This window comes from Meriones unguiculatus, chromosome 3 (assembly GCF_030254825.1).
Source record: "Meriones unguiculatus strain TT.TT164.6M chromosome 3, Bangor_MerUng_6.1, whole genome shotgun sequence".
NCBI classification, from domain to species: Eukaryota; Metazoa; Chordata; class Mammalia; order Rodentia; family Muridae; genus Meriones; species Meriones unguiculatus.
The window spans coordinates 108,251,181-108,266,134 of NC_083351.1; the positions used below are offsets into that span (position 1 = coordinate 108,251,181).

Consider the following 14,954-nt stretch of genomic DNA (forward strand, 5'->3'; position numbering starts at 1 on the left):
TTATTTGGCCTTTTTCCCTTGCTACTTTTAGTATCTTTTCTTTGATCTGTAGATTAAATGTTTTGACTATGATGTGGCGTGAGGAGTTTCTTTTCTGGTCTAGTCTATTTGGTGTGCTGTAGGCCTCTTGTATGTTTGTGGATTTCTCTTTCTTTAGGTTGGGGAAATTTTCTTCTATGGTTTTCTTGAAAATAATTTCTGGACCTTGGAACCTGGAATCCTCTTCTTCGTTAATTCTTATCATTCTTAGATTTTGCCTATTCATTTTTCGATTTCTTGAATGGTTTGTGTTTGCGATTTTTCTGATTTTACTCTTTCTTTTTTTTTCTTTTTTTTTCTTTTTATTTTTTTTATCAGTTACATTTTATTAACTCTGTATCCCAGCCGTGTCCTGATCCCTCATTCCCTCCCAGTCCCTCCCTCCCTCCCTCCCTCCCTCATCTCCACTGTGCCCCTTTCCAAGTCCACTGATGGGGGGGACCTCCTCCCCATTCATCTGATCCTGTTTTATCAGGTATCTTCAGGACTGGCTGCAAAGCCCTCCTCTGTGGCCTAACAGGACTGCTCCTCCCTTCGGGGGTGGGGAGACCAAAGAGCCAGTCATCGAGTTCCTGTTAGAAATAGTCCCTGTTCCCCTCACTTTGGGAAACCAATTGGTTACTGAGCTACCACAGGCTACATCTGAGTGGAGGTTCTAGGTTATGTCCATACATGGTCCTTGGTTGAATGTCAGTCTCAGTAAAGACCCTGTGCCCAGATATATTTGGTCCTTGTGGAGCTCTTATCCTTTCCCCATCATACTAACTCCCCTTCTTTCTTATGATTCCCTGTACTCTGCCAAAGGTTTGGTCATGAGTCTTTGCTTTGAAAACACTGCTAGTTAGAGTCTTTCAGATGCGCTCAGTAGACTCCTGTCATACGTTCAATGCACATCCCATCTGTCTTTCTAAACGAGGATTGATCATCTTACCCCATGTCCGCTCAATTGATTATCTTTTTTAGGTGTATAGATTTCATTATGTTTATCATATCTTATAGGTCTATATAAGTGAGTATATCCCATGTTTGTCTTTCTCCTTCTGGGATATTTCACTCAGAATGATCTTTTCTAGATCCCACCATTTGCCTGCAAATTTCATGATTTCCTCCTTTTTGATTGCTGAGTAGTATTCCATTGTATAAAAATACCACAATTTCTGTACCCATTCCACCGTTGATGGACATCTGGGTTGTTTCCAGGTTCTGGCTATTACAAATAGAGCTGCTATAAACATGGTTGAGCAAGTGTCCTTTTTGTGTACTTGAACAAACTTTGGGTATATACCTAGCAGTGGTATAGCTGGGTCTGGAGGAAGCACTATTCCTATTTGTCTTAGAAAGCGCCAGATAGCTTTCCAGAGTGGTTGTACCAGTTTACATTCCCACCAGCAGTGGAGCAGGGTTCCCCTTTCTCCACAACCTCTCCAGCATGTGTTATCGCTTGAGTTTTTCATCTTGGCCATTCTGATGGGTGTAAGGTGATATCTCAGGGTCGTTTTGATTTGCATTTCCCTGATGTCTTTCTTTGAGAGATGTATCAATTTCTGCGAGTGTATTTTCAGCACCTGAGATTCTCGCTTCCATCTCTTGTAGTCTATTAGTGAGGCTTACATTTGTGATTCCTTCTCTTTTCTTTAATTTCTCCAATTCCAGGGTGTTCTCAGTTTGTGTTTTCTTTATTGATTCTAATTCTGTTTTCATGCCTTGCAGCATTTCCTTCATCTGTTTGAATGTAGATTCCTGTATCTCCAAGATGGTCTCTTTATTTTTGTTTGTTTCCTCTCTTAATGCCACTACTTCTGTATTTGTTTGGCTATATTTGCCTGTGTTTCTTTCTTTTTTTTTTTTTTTTCAATGCAGTTTATTCAGGAACCTTGAACAATCATCTGACCCTGGGGAAAGCCAGCCCACAGCTTAAATAGCCTCTGGTTAGCCAACCCCAGCGTGCCATGTGGGCAATGCAGATAGGTCCACATACATGGAAGCAAGCCAGATCCTCAGCCTTAGCCAAATGTGGAATTGTTCGTGACAGAGAGCACTCACCATTGGGAAGGTGGAAGGCGGAAACCAGCTCCATCTTTAAGGCATAGCATTCCGCAGCTCTCTACAGTTCCCCCTTTTTGTTTTAGACGCATCAGGCAAGAGTAGAGGTCTGATCTCTGATATTAGAAATAAATTGGGACTTTGTACTGATGTTCATTTAGGTGTCTTCCACCCAAAGAGCATCAGACCCGTCTGATACCTTTTTCTCAGAGGCAGGACCTGGGGCATCAACCCGCATGCAATCAGACATGCTCTTCTCTGGGTCCAAAGCGGCTGACCCTGAGTGCAGTGCTTAGCCTCGCATCCTGAGCATAACATTTTAGCTTTTTATGGTAGCCAACCATGCTTGGGGAGACTGTCCTGCTTCAATGGCTGTAAAGGCCTGAATGATCATGGCTGCATTACGCTGTTGTGAGACTCTAATCTTGCATATATACCACAGGCAAACCAAGGAGACCAATACCAGAAGGCCTGCTAACGCTCCCATGCCCGCCCATTCCTTCAGATGATTCATGGCTGCAGCAATCCATGATGATAATCCTGTTTGCCTGTGTTTCTTTAAGAGCTTCATTCACTTAGTTTTTGTTTGTTTCTATTTGGGAGGCCAAATCTTTTAGAGATATATTTGTTTCCTCTTAACTGTTTGAATCTGTATAGCTATTTCTCTGAGAGATTTGTTGGTTTCCTTTTTATGTGTCTCAAATAACTGGATAATCATAGCTTCAAAATCATTTTCTTGTGTTTCTGATGAGTTGGAGTATCCATTAATTTTGGGGATTGCCGGTGAAGCCATGACATCTTGATTTACATTGTTTGTGTTCTTTCGCAGATCCCTGGCCATTTGGTTTCGCCTGGGGGGCTTGAAGCCTTGCCTCTGCTGTCTTGGGCCCTAGGCACTGATCTTTGCGGATTTGGGATCCAGGAAGTATTGTAATGCAGAACTGAGTGTCTGTGGTTGGCACTCTGTGGTTGGGCCTGTGCTTTGGCTCTGGCAGTGGGTGCTTTCTGTTATGACTGGGTTTCCAGAGTTGTGCACACTACTACCACGGGCGGGATTTCCAGTGGTGGATGTGTTCTGGTGGGGCAGGATTTCCAGATCAATGTGAGCTCCACTAAGTTTCTTGTCCCACAGGGTAGGTGGGGAGGGGATGCTCCTCGGGTCTGGAGCTTGACAACAGGGTGTGGCCCTAGGTGTGGCCCCCGGATATGGGTTCCTGGGACATGTGTCCAAGGGGTGTTGTTCAGCAGGCAGTTACAGCTGTCTGCTGCACTAAGGGGCCTGGAGCCCTGTCTCTGATGTTTTAGTCCCTGGGCTGTGACCTTTGCTCTCAGCTGCCTGTTGCTGTGTGAAGGTTTCCCCACACAGGAGGCTCAGACAAGGGAAGCGCCCCACTTCGTTCCCAGAGAAGTTCTTGCTGGATCTAAATCTATAAGCACTTCACACTTCTGTGGTGTCCCCTCTCCTTTAGAAAGCCAAAAGTCCAAATTCTAGTTTCGATTGTCTCTCCACTCAACAATTTCGGAGATTTATGTCTTCTGCCTCTCCAAAACGGTGCACTCTGCTCTCTGCCATCTTGGAACCTCTCTAATTTTTATTTTGAGACTACTCTCACAAATTTTCCCAGGCTGGTTTTGAGCTCACTCAATAGCTCAGGCTGCTAGAAACATAGTCTTACCTTAGCATTCTGTGTAGCATCAGTTTTGGTATCTTATTTGAGTCTTCCCAAATTATATGTGTAACTGACCATAATATAAAGGTCTAACAGAATGCTCCTTCTAGAGAATGATATCAAGAAAATTGAATATGAAGAGTTTTGCTCCATTTATATGATCTACCACAAGATAGGTTCTGCTTGATTGCTTCCTTCTTTTCAGGTATCAAGTCCATAAGTACATGTCTGCATTTTTACAGCAAAAATAGACATATAAACACTTACAGCCTCCAATAGTAGTGAGTATGTATTCAACTAATAAATTTAAACTTTTCTACTCTGAATAGCAAATTAATATCTTCAGTAAGGATACACACTCAGTCAAACTTTTTCTGGTTTCTCAACGTGCATGTTCCAATACAGCTTTATATAGTGTTGGGGAGTTTTTCCTAAACATTAGTACCTTAAAAGTAGTGAAAACAATAAGTAACAGTTTCAAAACACTTACACATTTTGATTACTCAGATTTACATGTTAATGCAATTCAATATGAAGCTCTTTGACTGTGGAGAATAGTAATAGTTACTATTATGTCATCATCATCATCATCATCATCATCATTTTACTGACATTGTGTGTTGACTCCATACCTCAGACAGATATTTGTCACTAATTGATATCACCAACCCATTTTTCTTCTCCTTCTGAAACAGGATATCAGTAAATATTCCAGATTGACCTAAAAGTGACTCTGTATATCATGCAGGTATTGAACTTGGCCCCCAGGCCCCAGCCTCTTGAACAGGTGATACCATATGCTTACGGCTCCATGCCTGGTTTAATGGATATATTTTTTTTAATTCCCATTTCCTTATGATTTTTTTTAATTTGGCAGAGAAACAGTTGTTTCTTTAATGCTACTTAAAATTTGTTGAGTAGGAAAAATACATTGTAGAAAAAAAGTGAGGGCTGGAGAGGTGTAGGCATAGGTCTATTGTGTGATTCAAATGCTGATTTCTGTAACCCTCTTTATTTGGTTGCAAACATTGTTCTGAGAATCTCCTAACTGTTGTATAACGTTTGCTCCTCAATGGTCCCCTGATATGTCAATAACACAGCTCACAGCCAATCACTCAGCATGGGAGAGAACACTACTGGACTTCCAACCAGGCATGGGAGGAGGAGTTAGAAGAAGTAGGGGAATGAGCCAGGGGCAGAGGTTCAGGAGACACCAAGAGAGAGAACTCAGCAGGAAAGCTACAAAATGCAAGTATCAATATATGTAAACAGGGGAGACACCAGATTAGCCAAGACTATTAAAAATAGAGTAATAACTACTCAGTTCTTGTGTTGTGAAGCTTATTCTAAACAAATACAAAGGAGTCAATTATAAGTGGGTATTAGACATATAATATAGAATAAACATACTAAAATCTATACACCTACAGAAGCTAAGCAGGAAGGAGTACCCTGGGTAAGATGATCAATCCTCACTCAGAAAGGTAAATGAGATGGACATTGGAAGAGGGAGAAATCACTAAACAGGACAAAGGCCTATCACAGTGGGCCTCTGAAAGACTCTACCCAGCAGACTATCAAAGCAGATACTGAGACTCACAACCAAACTTTGGACAGAGTGCAGGGAATTTTGTGAAAGAAGGAGGAGATAGTAAGTCATAGAGAGTACAGGAGGTCTACAAGGAGAGCAAAAATATCAAAAAATCTGGGCCCAAGAGTCTTTTCTGAGACTGATACTCCAACCAAGGACCATGTTTGGGGATAACCTAGAACCCCTACTTGGACATAGCCCATGGCACAGCTCAGTCTCCAAGTGGGTACCCTAGTAAGGGGAACAAGGACTGTCTCTGACAGTGGCTGGCTCTTTGACTTTCCCCTCCACCCAGAAAGAGGAGCAGCCTTACTAGGCCACAGAGGAAGACATTGCAGCCAGTCCTGATGAGACCTAATAGCTAGGATCTGACAGAAGGGGAAGAGGACCTCCCCTATCAGTGGACTTGGAGAAGGACATGGGATGAAGTAAAGAGGGTGGGATTGGGAGGGAATGAGGAAGGGGGCTACAGTTGAGATATAAAGTGAATAACTGTAATTAATAAAAGAAAATTTAAAAAAATCAATTATTTATATGATAGCCAGGTTAAGAGAGAAAAAATTGAAATGAACATAGTTATATAAAAAATAACTGTAACAGAGAGGTGGCTAAGCTAGCAGAACACTTGCTGTGCAATCATGAGTGCTAGAGTTTTGATCACCATAGCATGTACCTATAGATAGACATGTGCCACACACAGGCAAATAGGAATACACAGATAAATGCACACACAACAGACACACACACACACACACACACAAAATCGCTTCATAAAAGTTTGTGAACCAGTGAATGAAAAGTGAAACTAATGGTTTAATTATGTCACTAAGGAAAGATGTCTCAGAAAGGGTTACTAAAGATAATTAACATTGAAATGAAAAGAAGTCTAAGAATAGCTGGGAACTGTGGGCAATAACAAGGATGCTGCCCAAAGCAGTGAGTTACTGTGATCCATATGAGAGAATGCAGGCTTTGTTGCTCATTAAAGTTTATTTTATCGTTAGTTACGTTTGTGTGTATCTGTGTCCCTTTGTGTGGCAGTATGTGTATGTGAGTGCAGGTATCCCTGGAGACCAGGGGCTTCAGATTCTCTAGAACTAGAGCTAAAGGTCATTGCGAGTCAAGAGAAGTTCCTGCTAGGAGTTGAAATTGGGTTCTGTGTGAGAGCAATGCATGCTCTTACCTCCTGAGCCATCTCTCCAGCAGTGATTTTCCATTTCACTTGGTTGCCTAGAATACAGCATAAAACTTCTTTCCTGGAGCAAAATTATGGACAGAGAGTGAGTGATTCTGTGTGAAAAGGAGAATGAGAAATGCAGCTACAGCTGTAGGTATCTCTGTGTGCACAGACAGAGATGCAAAAATTTGCTGAAAGGATGCAGGCATGGTAGTTTTAGTTTTTCAGTACTGAACTGCCCTAAAACTAAAGCCTTGGATGTTGAACACATTCATATTAAGAATGTAAAATTAGACTCTATTGTGTATTTTCTGCAAATAATAACATTTTAAAATACCACCAAATTAAGTAATAATGTAAGAACTCGGTATTTTTGAATACTAAATATCAATGTATGTCTCAGAAAATATGTCAGTGATGATCGGTATCTTTATACAACCGACTCAGTTCTTCTTAAGTAGACTTAAATTTTAGATGACCTTTGTAGCCTACAATATATTCTTTACTTTTTTAATTAGTAATTATTATAAAGCCACAGGTACTGTTGTAAAAACCCTGACGAATGACCCTGAGACATGCCCCTCTCAGGTTTCTGTTTAGCAATCAGTTTCCTATAGGGCTGCAATCAGGAACCAGGCAGAATATGTGATCTCTCACTTTGGAAACCTTTAGTTCCCACCGTACAATCAGAACCCATTGCCTCCCCAGTCACTGCCGCCTTTGCTTTCATAAGAGGGTTGATTACTGTGCCCCCTGGGCAGCAATCTAAAAATATGAGAGACTTCACTGGTGTCTCACTTGTGTATACTTTACACTGTAACGTTTCTTTGTTGTAATTATGTTAGTCCATTGCTTCATAGAGAGCTTTATGTGTGCTCCTGTGTTCGTATATTTTTATGTTTTGTGCTCCTGTGTAAGTTTGTTAATCATCATGTCAATTTGATTGGTAATTTGGACATTTATGTATTTATTTGTGTACTGTTGTTGTTTGTTTTTAAAGATCCTATCCAAGGTATTTCTCATGTACTTCTGCCAAATTACAGGCAAGGAATTTATTTCCAATTCATTTGGGCCATAAATAAGAAAGTTAATTTATTTGGACTTTGTTAAATAATTTTCCATTCAAGACCACATAGATAAAATGGGGTTCATCCAATAAAAAATTCTAAGTTATTTTATCATAAATTTCTATTTCTCAGAATACACATACTATCTCATCTATTTTTCTTCCTATCTCTCTTCTATCACTACTTGCTCCCTTTTCTCCTTCCCTATCTCAATTCTCCTCTCCTACATTTCTCTCTCTCTCTCTCTCTCTCTCTCTCTCTCTTTCTCTCACTCACTCTCTCTCTCCCTTTCCATCTGTCTCTCTCTGTAGCTAAGGAGTGGATTTCAGGTAAGTTTTCCAATCATTATATAATTTAAACAGCTACACTTTTCAATTTGAAACTTAGGAACAAATTGAAAGATAGGGTTTGGAATTCAGAATGTTTTCTTAACCAATATACCTTAACTAACTTCTCAAGGAAATGGTTATTTATCACTAAAAAAATCCATGGTACAATTTCATAGATATGTCCCTGCTGTCTATTAGGGGTCATTGTAATGACTTTATACCTGAGGGTAACTACATTCCTTAAAGCACAAAAACATTTGAAGGGACTAGGAATTTTCAGTTCTTCATTTTATTGTTATGGTATAAAAATGCTTTATTAGCCTATCATGAGCACAGCTTCACAGAATTTAATTAATTTTTAATTGAACCATTGGCTTCAGCATAGATATTTTTAATCCACTAAATTTTTCATGTTGATAAATTTTCAAAACAATATCTAAACATCTTGTGTTCTGAATGGATTTTAAAAATATACTCATGGTAAATCATGAAAAAAATTGTGTCATGTAGCCTTATTGGCAAGGATGTGCTGCAGAGTTTATGGGGATTTTATCTAATCAACATAAACTTTAGTGGCAGAAAAGTCTGTGTTTTCTACATGCAGTCCTCTCTAAAAGTATTTTTAGATGGATCCTGTTGTGAACATGATATATCATCCACATAGATATCACTGCAGTGCTCCTGTTGTTATCAATAAACTGGATGGATGTGTCATTTTTAAAAGCGATTTCTGATAAAGATCAACAATTATTTTTATTCTTTTTACTCAAGAAACAGGGTCACTGTTAATTTCACGAATGAGAATGCACGTTTGGCTATCCAGTATTTGTGATTTGGAAATTTTAACAGTTGTAAGGAGGAGCATATGGCATAAATGTATTAGTCTGTATTTTTTCCTATTACCTGAACAATTTTAACATTTAATAAAGAATAGTACACATCCAGGACAAGCAACAAATATGCTTTGAATGAAGAAATCAGCTGACATCCGTCTTATATGAGTGATTTGTTAATGACATTTTAACAATTAGAAACAGCAGCTTAAGTATGCAATAAAATATGCCTTTTTCTGAATAAAATCATAAAATATATAAAGTAACAGAATGTAACCTATCTTATGTTTAAAAGTTATCATGCATCTCATATATGCCCACAGTATAGCAGTTGCTGCAGGTGGGTGTACTGATCTTTCAAGTGCAAAATGAAACTAAATCACCTCATTTGCTACTAATGACAAATAGATATAGATCAATTTCAATTCAATATTTCACATAATTAATGTTAATAGATCTTCATAAAACAAATGAATTATTTAGATAGTGTTTCAGACTCATAGCTGTCTATTAAATATTTATCCTTTTGATTGTGGGCATACTGTTTGTTATAAGAAGTTTGCGTGTGAAGATTTAATGTATGACATAAAGTATACCATTATATTATCCAAGGCACTACCGAAATTGCAAAATGTGCATTGCTTTATGTAAGATTAATTCAGAAGTTGAATACTATCTAGTCACATTAGTAGAATACAGCAACGAAAAAGTATTTTACTCTGTAGCTTGATTCAAGTCTCTATAAACAGGAATAATGATTTTGATACAAAAAAGATGATAAAAAACTTCAATACTTGTTTATTTCGTATAGCTTTAGGGTCATTTGAAAGCTGCCCACACAGTTACAGGAATAATGAAACTTGACCAAGACAAACAAAGTGTTAGCTTAGTCCTAGAATCCTAGCTTATATCAGATAAAGTAGGAAAATGACAAGCTCCTGTTTCAGTCAAGGCAATTTAGTAAATTCCTGTCTCAAGCTTACCAGAGAAAGAGATACAGAGAGAGAGGAAAACATATAGTTTAAACACAAAATATATACTTGGCATGTGTAAGAGGCTAGGCATATTCTCAGCACATAGGAAGGAGGAGGAGAAACAGAAGCCAGGGCATCAACTTGGGCATATACTCTGAGCTCTTCTAGGAAGGATATGTAGTATTTCTTCCTTTCAAAGTGTCTTCTCAGTCACTTTTGCTGTTTTTTCCACAGCTAAGCATTACCTGCTATCTGGATAACTATTTTTGTTGAGTGTGCCCAATTCCTTTGTCAGCTATGTGTCATGTATGTGCACATGGAATCTTCTTAATGCCCACGGAAAATCTCAACATCTTTAAATAGTATAAAAGCTGCACTAAATTCTATCTAATTTTGTCTTTAGGAGGCTCGGCCATTTTTTTTTCTTTTTCTGCACACAGCCACATTCATTTTGGGAAGCAGAAATTCTGCCCTATGTCAAAGTCTTCCCCCATGAGGTTGTGTTGATGAAATTATTGCTGAGGTTCTATAAATTTTATAATCATTATTATTCCTGTGTAAATTCAACATTATGATCAAATATGTCATTTTCCACAGTATATGTGTCACAAATAAGGGTTTAACCTAAGTTGAATATTATTCAACTTATTATTCAACATGAGTGTGTTTTGTTTTTGTTTTGTTTTTGCATTTGACATAGATTTTAAATTTATGAAAAGCTAAACTGAACCAATAGGGCAAAACATATTCTCACAATTTTGTAATGATTGTTACAACTTTGCTTGAACTATAAAAAAAAGTTAAAAATTGTATTAAATTCAAAGTCTGGATGTGTATAGATAGAATTTTGTAAAATGGAAAAATTACAGGGTATTTAATCTTCATTTACCATTTTTGTATTTTCTCATTTGTTTAAATACTACCATTATACTTATTTGAGAAGAAAATAAGTTTATGGTAGTTTCCTTTCATAATAAAAATGAAAAGAGACATAATTTTCACTCACAAAAAATTGGAAATTGAATGCATAATAGTAAATTTGATAATACTTCCACAGGAATTGAAAATTGGGGTAGAGGTGGAGGGAGGTGGAGAGACAGTCCATTCTAAGATCAGTTGACATATCTTGAAGAACCATGACTGATGATTGCACTAATACTTCTGGATGATCAACATCCTTCCTCTGATTTCAACTTTAGCTGATGAATATATGCTGTCAATATGAAAAAAGGATGCTTTTCTTTATCAATATCCTCAGAATTCCCATGTGATTACATTTAGTTCACTTCTCTAGAGGATCTCTCACAAAACTGACACCTTTTCTTTTTCTTCTCTTTTTTCATTTTTTTTACAATAGTAGAATGAAATATCAGCTTAGAACAAAACCAGAATGTCCTCTGATCTTAAATAATGTATGTCATATCAGACATTTTTGAATATTTTTAAGTAATCAAATGTATTAATTTAATAAGTTATTTCAACAGGTGTTCAATACATATATAAGTACAAGCTGACACACTAACATGCCCATCCTTCATTTCTTCTCATATTCATTGATTGGAGTCTATGTTCTCATCTATGTTACTTATATAGTGCTACCTGATATAGATTATTGAAAAATCTAAATAATGTCTTCAAGCTAAACTTAAATAAGTCAGAACCTAGAAAGTGTACAGCCTTTCTCTGTATTATATAGTATATTTGATATATATATATATATATGTGTGTGTGTGTATATAAGTATAACTTAACTTCTTTACATTAGAAGATTAAGTTAATAGTTTAAAGCATTTTTTATCTATTCCTATAAGGGATGCATGTTCATGTCCTCCAAAAGTTTAATGGAAAATTTGAGCCTATTGGTAAAGAAGGATCATGTGGTACTTCCTTAGTTCACGGGAGAGGATCCGAGGCAAATTCCAAGAAGAAAGGTCTTCTCTACAGTATAGAAAGCTACTGGAAAATATAACTAAATGTAAACCCAGAAGAAAACTCAAGAAGACCCAACCATTTTGGTACTGTGATTCTAAATTCCCAATCTTCATCTCTATGAAAATAAATGTTTTTTTTTTTTTTAATTTGTTTTATTTGTTTGTTTGGTTGGTTTTTGCTTTATCTACTCAGTCCTAAGTAGAATTGCAAACAAATAAAATAATAAACTTTTTTATACTTTTCGTTATTTAAGATGGCATTTAATGTACTCTTAGAAACAGTGTGTATATGTGTGCATGTATGTGGGGATGTGTCATTGTCAGAGGGCAATGGTGAATGCCTTTCTTGGTTAACTTCTGACTTTTTTTGTTACAGAGTGCCTCTACCGAACCCAGAGATCATTCCAGTTGATCTTTATTTCCACTGAGGTCCAGTCACCATCTTCTTAGTACAGATGTTACAGACAAACCTCACTGAGTCAATCTTTACATAGATCCCAGGATATGAACTTATATCACTACAAAAGCACTTTGGTGACTGAACCTCCACTTAACTCCAATATTACAACTCATGAGGGTAAGGATCAGGTATATGGAGAGGAGGCCAAGGATCAGGAGAGAGAAGGAAAATCTGTGGGGTTGGAGGGCAACTCTGGGACAGGGGAAGCTCCCAAGAGTCTATGGGTGACACTGGTTAGGACTGTTAGCAGCAGAGGTTAGGCAGTCTGAAGTCCATACCTCCTGTAGCCAGCTAGGACTGCCAATGGAGGGAAGGGGACACCAACCCACTCATAAAACCTTTGACCCAAAATTTGTCTTGCCTATAAAGAGTGTAGGGATAAAGATGGAACAGAGATTAAGGGACTGGCAAACCAATGACTGTCCCAAATTGAGAGAGAGCCATGGGAGAGAGTCAACCTTTGTTACTATTAATGCTACTCTTCTACGCTTGCAGGCAGAAGCCTAACATAATTGCCTTCTGAGAGATTTCATCCAGCAACTAATGGAAACAGATAGAGACTCACAGCAAAACAATAAGCTGAGCTCCATGATTTTTGTGGAAGTGGGAGAAAGGTTTGAGGGAACCAGAGGAGCCAGACCTGTAGAGTCAACTAACCATGGCCCATGGGGGCTCAGAGAGACTGAACCGCCAACCAAAGAGCATGCCTTGACTTCAGCTAGATCCCTCACACATATGTAGCAGATGTATAGGTTGGTCATCACATGAGTCCTTTCACTATGGGAGTAGAAGCTATTTTTCTGACTCTGTTGTCTGCCTTTAGGTCCCTTTTCCTTAGCTGGGCTGCCTTGTGAGTCCTCAGTGAAAAAGGATGCATTTAGTCCTGCTGTAACTTGAGGTTGCAAAGTGAGTTGTTACTCTCCTTCTCTTGTTAGAAGGAGGGGGAAAGGGAGGTGAAGTGTGAGGGTGTGACTGGGAGGAGAGGAGGCAGGGGCCTGGAATCAGACTGTACTATGATTAAATATGTACATACATACATATATACATACGAACATACATAACAATTTCTACTCTGTTTCACTTTTGGAAGAAGATTCAATCATTTGGACAGTCTTTTTTCTAGGGCTATTCAATATTTTTCTAATTACACATAAATCAGTATAAAACATCTTGTAAATAGGCATATTTAAATGAGTTTCCTTTGCTGTGATAATCTACCTGACATCATCAACTTACAAGAATGAAATTTTATTTTTTTTCTTAGTTTCAAAATTTAAGGTGTAACTGAATCATCAGCATGGCCTTTGGAAAGGCAAGATGACCTGGTGTGTAACAGTAGAGTAGAGCTGCTCAATTCATAGCATCCAGGATGTTGGGACAGCTATTTTGCAGTAGCACAGTCTTCCTTCCAAACTCACTGAGCTCTTTAGCCAGGTGTTTAATAACACTCAAGAGGTAGACATAGACAAGTCTCTTACTTTGGGGCCAGCCTGATCTACAAAGTGAGTTCTGGGAGAGTTAGGGAAATATAGAAAAGTTTGCAAAAATCAAAACAACAAAGCAACAAACAACAAAAACCAAACCCAAATTAAACAAACAAAAGACCTCACTGATACTTGCAATGAACCACTAGATAAATCTACCCAGAATGTTCGAGTTCATGATCCTGTCATCCTGCTAAGGCCACCTCAGAACATTCCTGTTTTACAGATCTACCTGCTGACATTGGAGCTTTTCTAAATAAGATCCAACACAGAAATGTCTATTTCAACACGTGATTTTTTTCTCCTCAGGATACTTTGGCAGTGTCTATGATGAAAAAAGAGCATCAACTAAAGAGTTTAAGTTAGACTGGGTGACTCCATTTTGAAAGGAGGAGCCATTTGACCAGGAGCTGAACTAAGGTATCAGGAAATCTCAAAGAATGTGTACTTGGCAGAAACCAAAGTTAACTCTCCTAGCAACAGCCTCCAATAAATATCAAAGAATAAATACTTGATAGAACATAGAAACAATCTCCCTGGAAATAATCAATGAGAATCGGTTGGGAAAATTCTCTCCAATGTTCCAGATGTAGTTTAAAAGAATAGCAATTGTGATTATTTAGAAGGTCATCTCGCCCCTATGGCTTTTACCTAATCCGGTAATGTCATGTAATGTCAAGGCATGAACCCCCATGCTTGCTGTCATGGAAAACCCCTACTTTTGGTTTTCCCTTTAAAAACTCTGCTCACTCAGGGATTGGGGTCCCATATCTCTACTGCTGTGTCAGTAGAGGTCCTGAGTTCTATCACTCTCATAATAAAGCTCTCTTTTTTTTCAAGGAGTTGTCTCCTGGTGGTCTCCAGGGTCTTCTTTCAATTTTTTTTTTATTAATTACACTTTATTCACTTTGTATCCCCCCATAAGCCCCTCCTTCCCTCCCAGTCCCACCCTCCTTCCCCCATCTTCACACATGCCCCTCCCCAAGTCCACTGATAGGGGAGGTCCTCCTCTCCTTCCTTCTAATCTTAGTCTATCAGACCTCATCAGGAGTGGCTGCATTGTCATCTGGTAAGGCTGCTCCTCCTCATGGGGAGCTGATCACAGAACAGGCCAGTCAGATTATGTCAGAGGCAATCCCTCTTCCCATTACTATGGAACCCATTTGGACACTAAACTGCCATGGGCTACATCTGTGCAGGAGTCCTAGGTTATTTCCATGCCTGGTACTTGGTTGGAGTATGAATCTCTGGGAAGACCCCTGTGTTCAAATTTTCTGGTTCTGTTGCTCTCCTTGTGGAGTTCCTGTCCTCTCTAGATCTTACTATTTCCTACTTCTTACATTCGATTCCATGCAT

General features: G+C 38.4%; 1 protein-coding gene across 5 annotated transcripts in view; it reads right to left on the minus strand.

Annotated features, from left to right (window-relative positions):
• The window catches only part of Cdh18 (cadherin 18), a 1,064,923-nt gene that overhangs the window by 208,254 nt on the left and 841,715 nt on the right, over positions 1-14,954 (minus strand). The gene's annotated exons all lie outside the window — the stretch shown is intronic.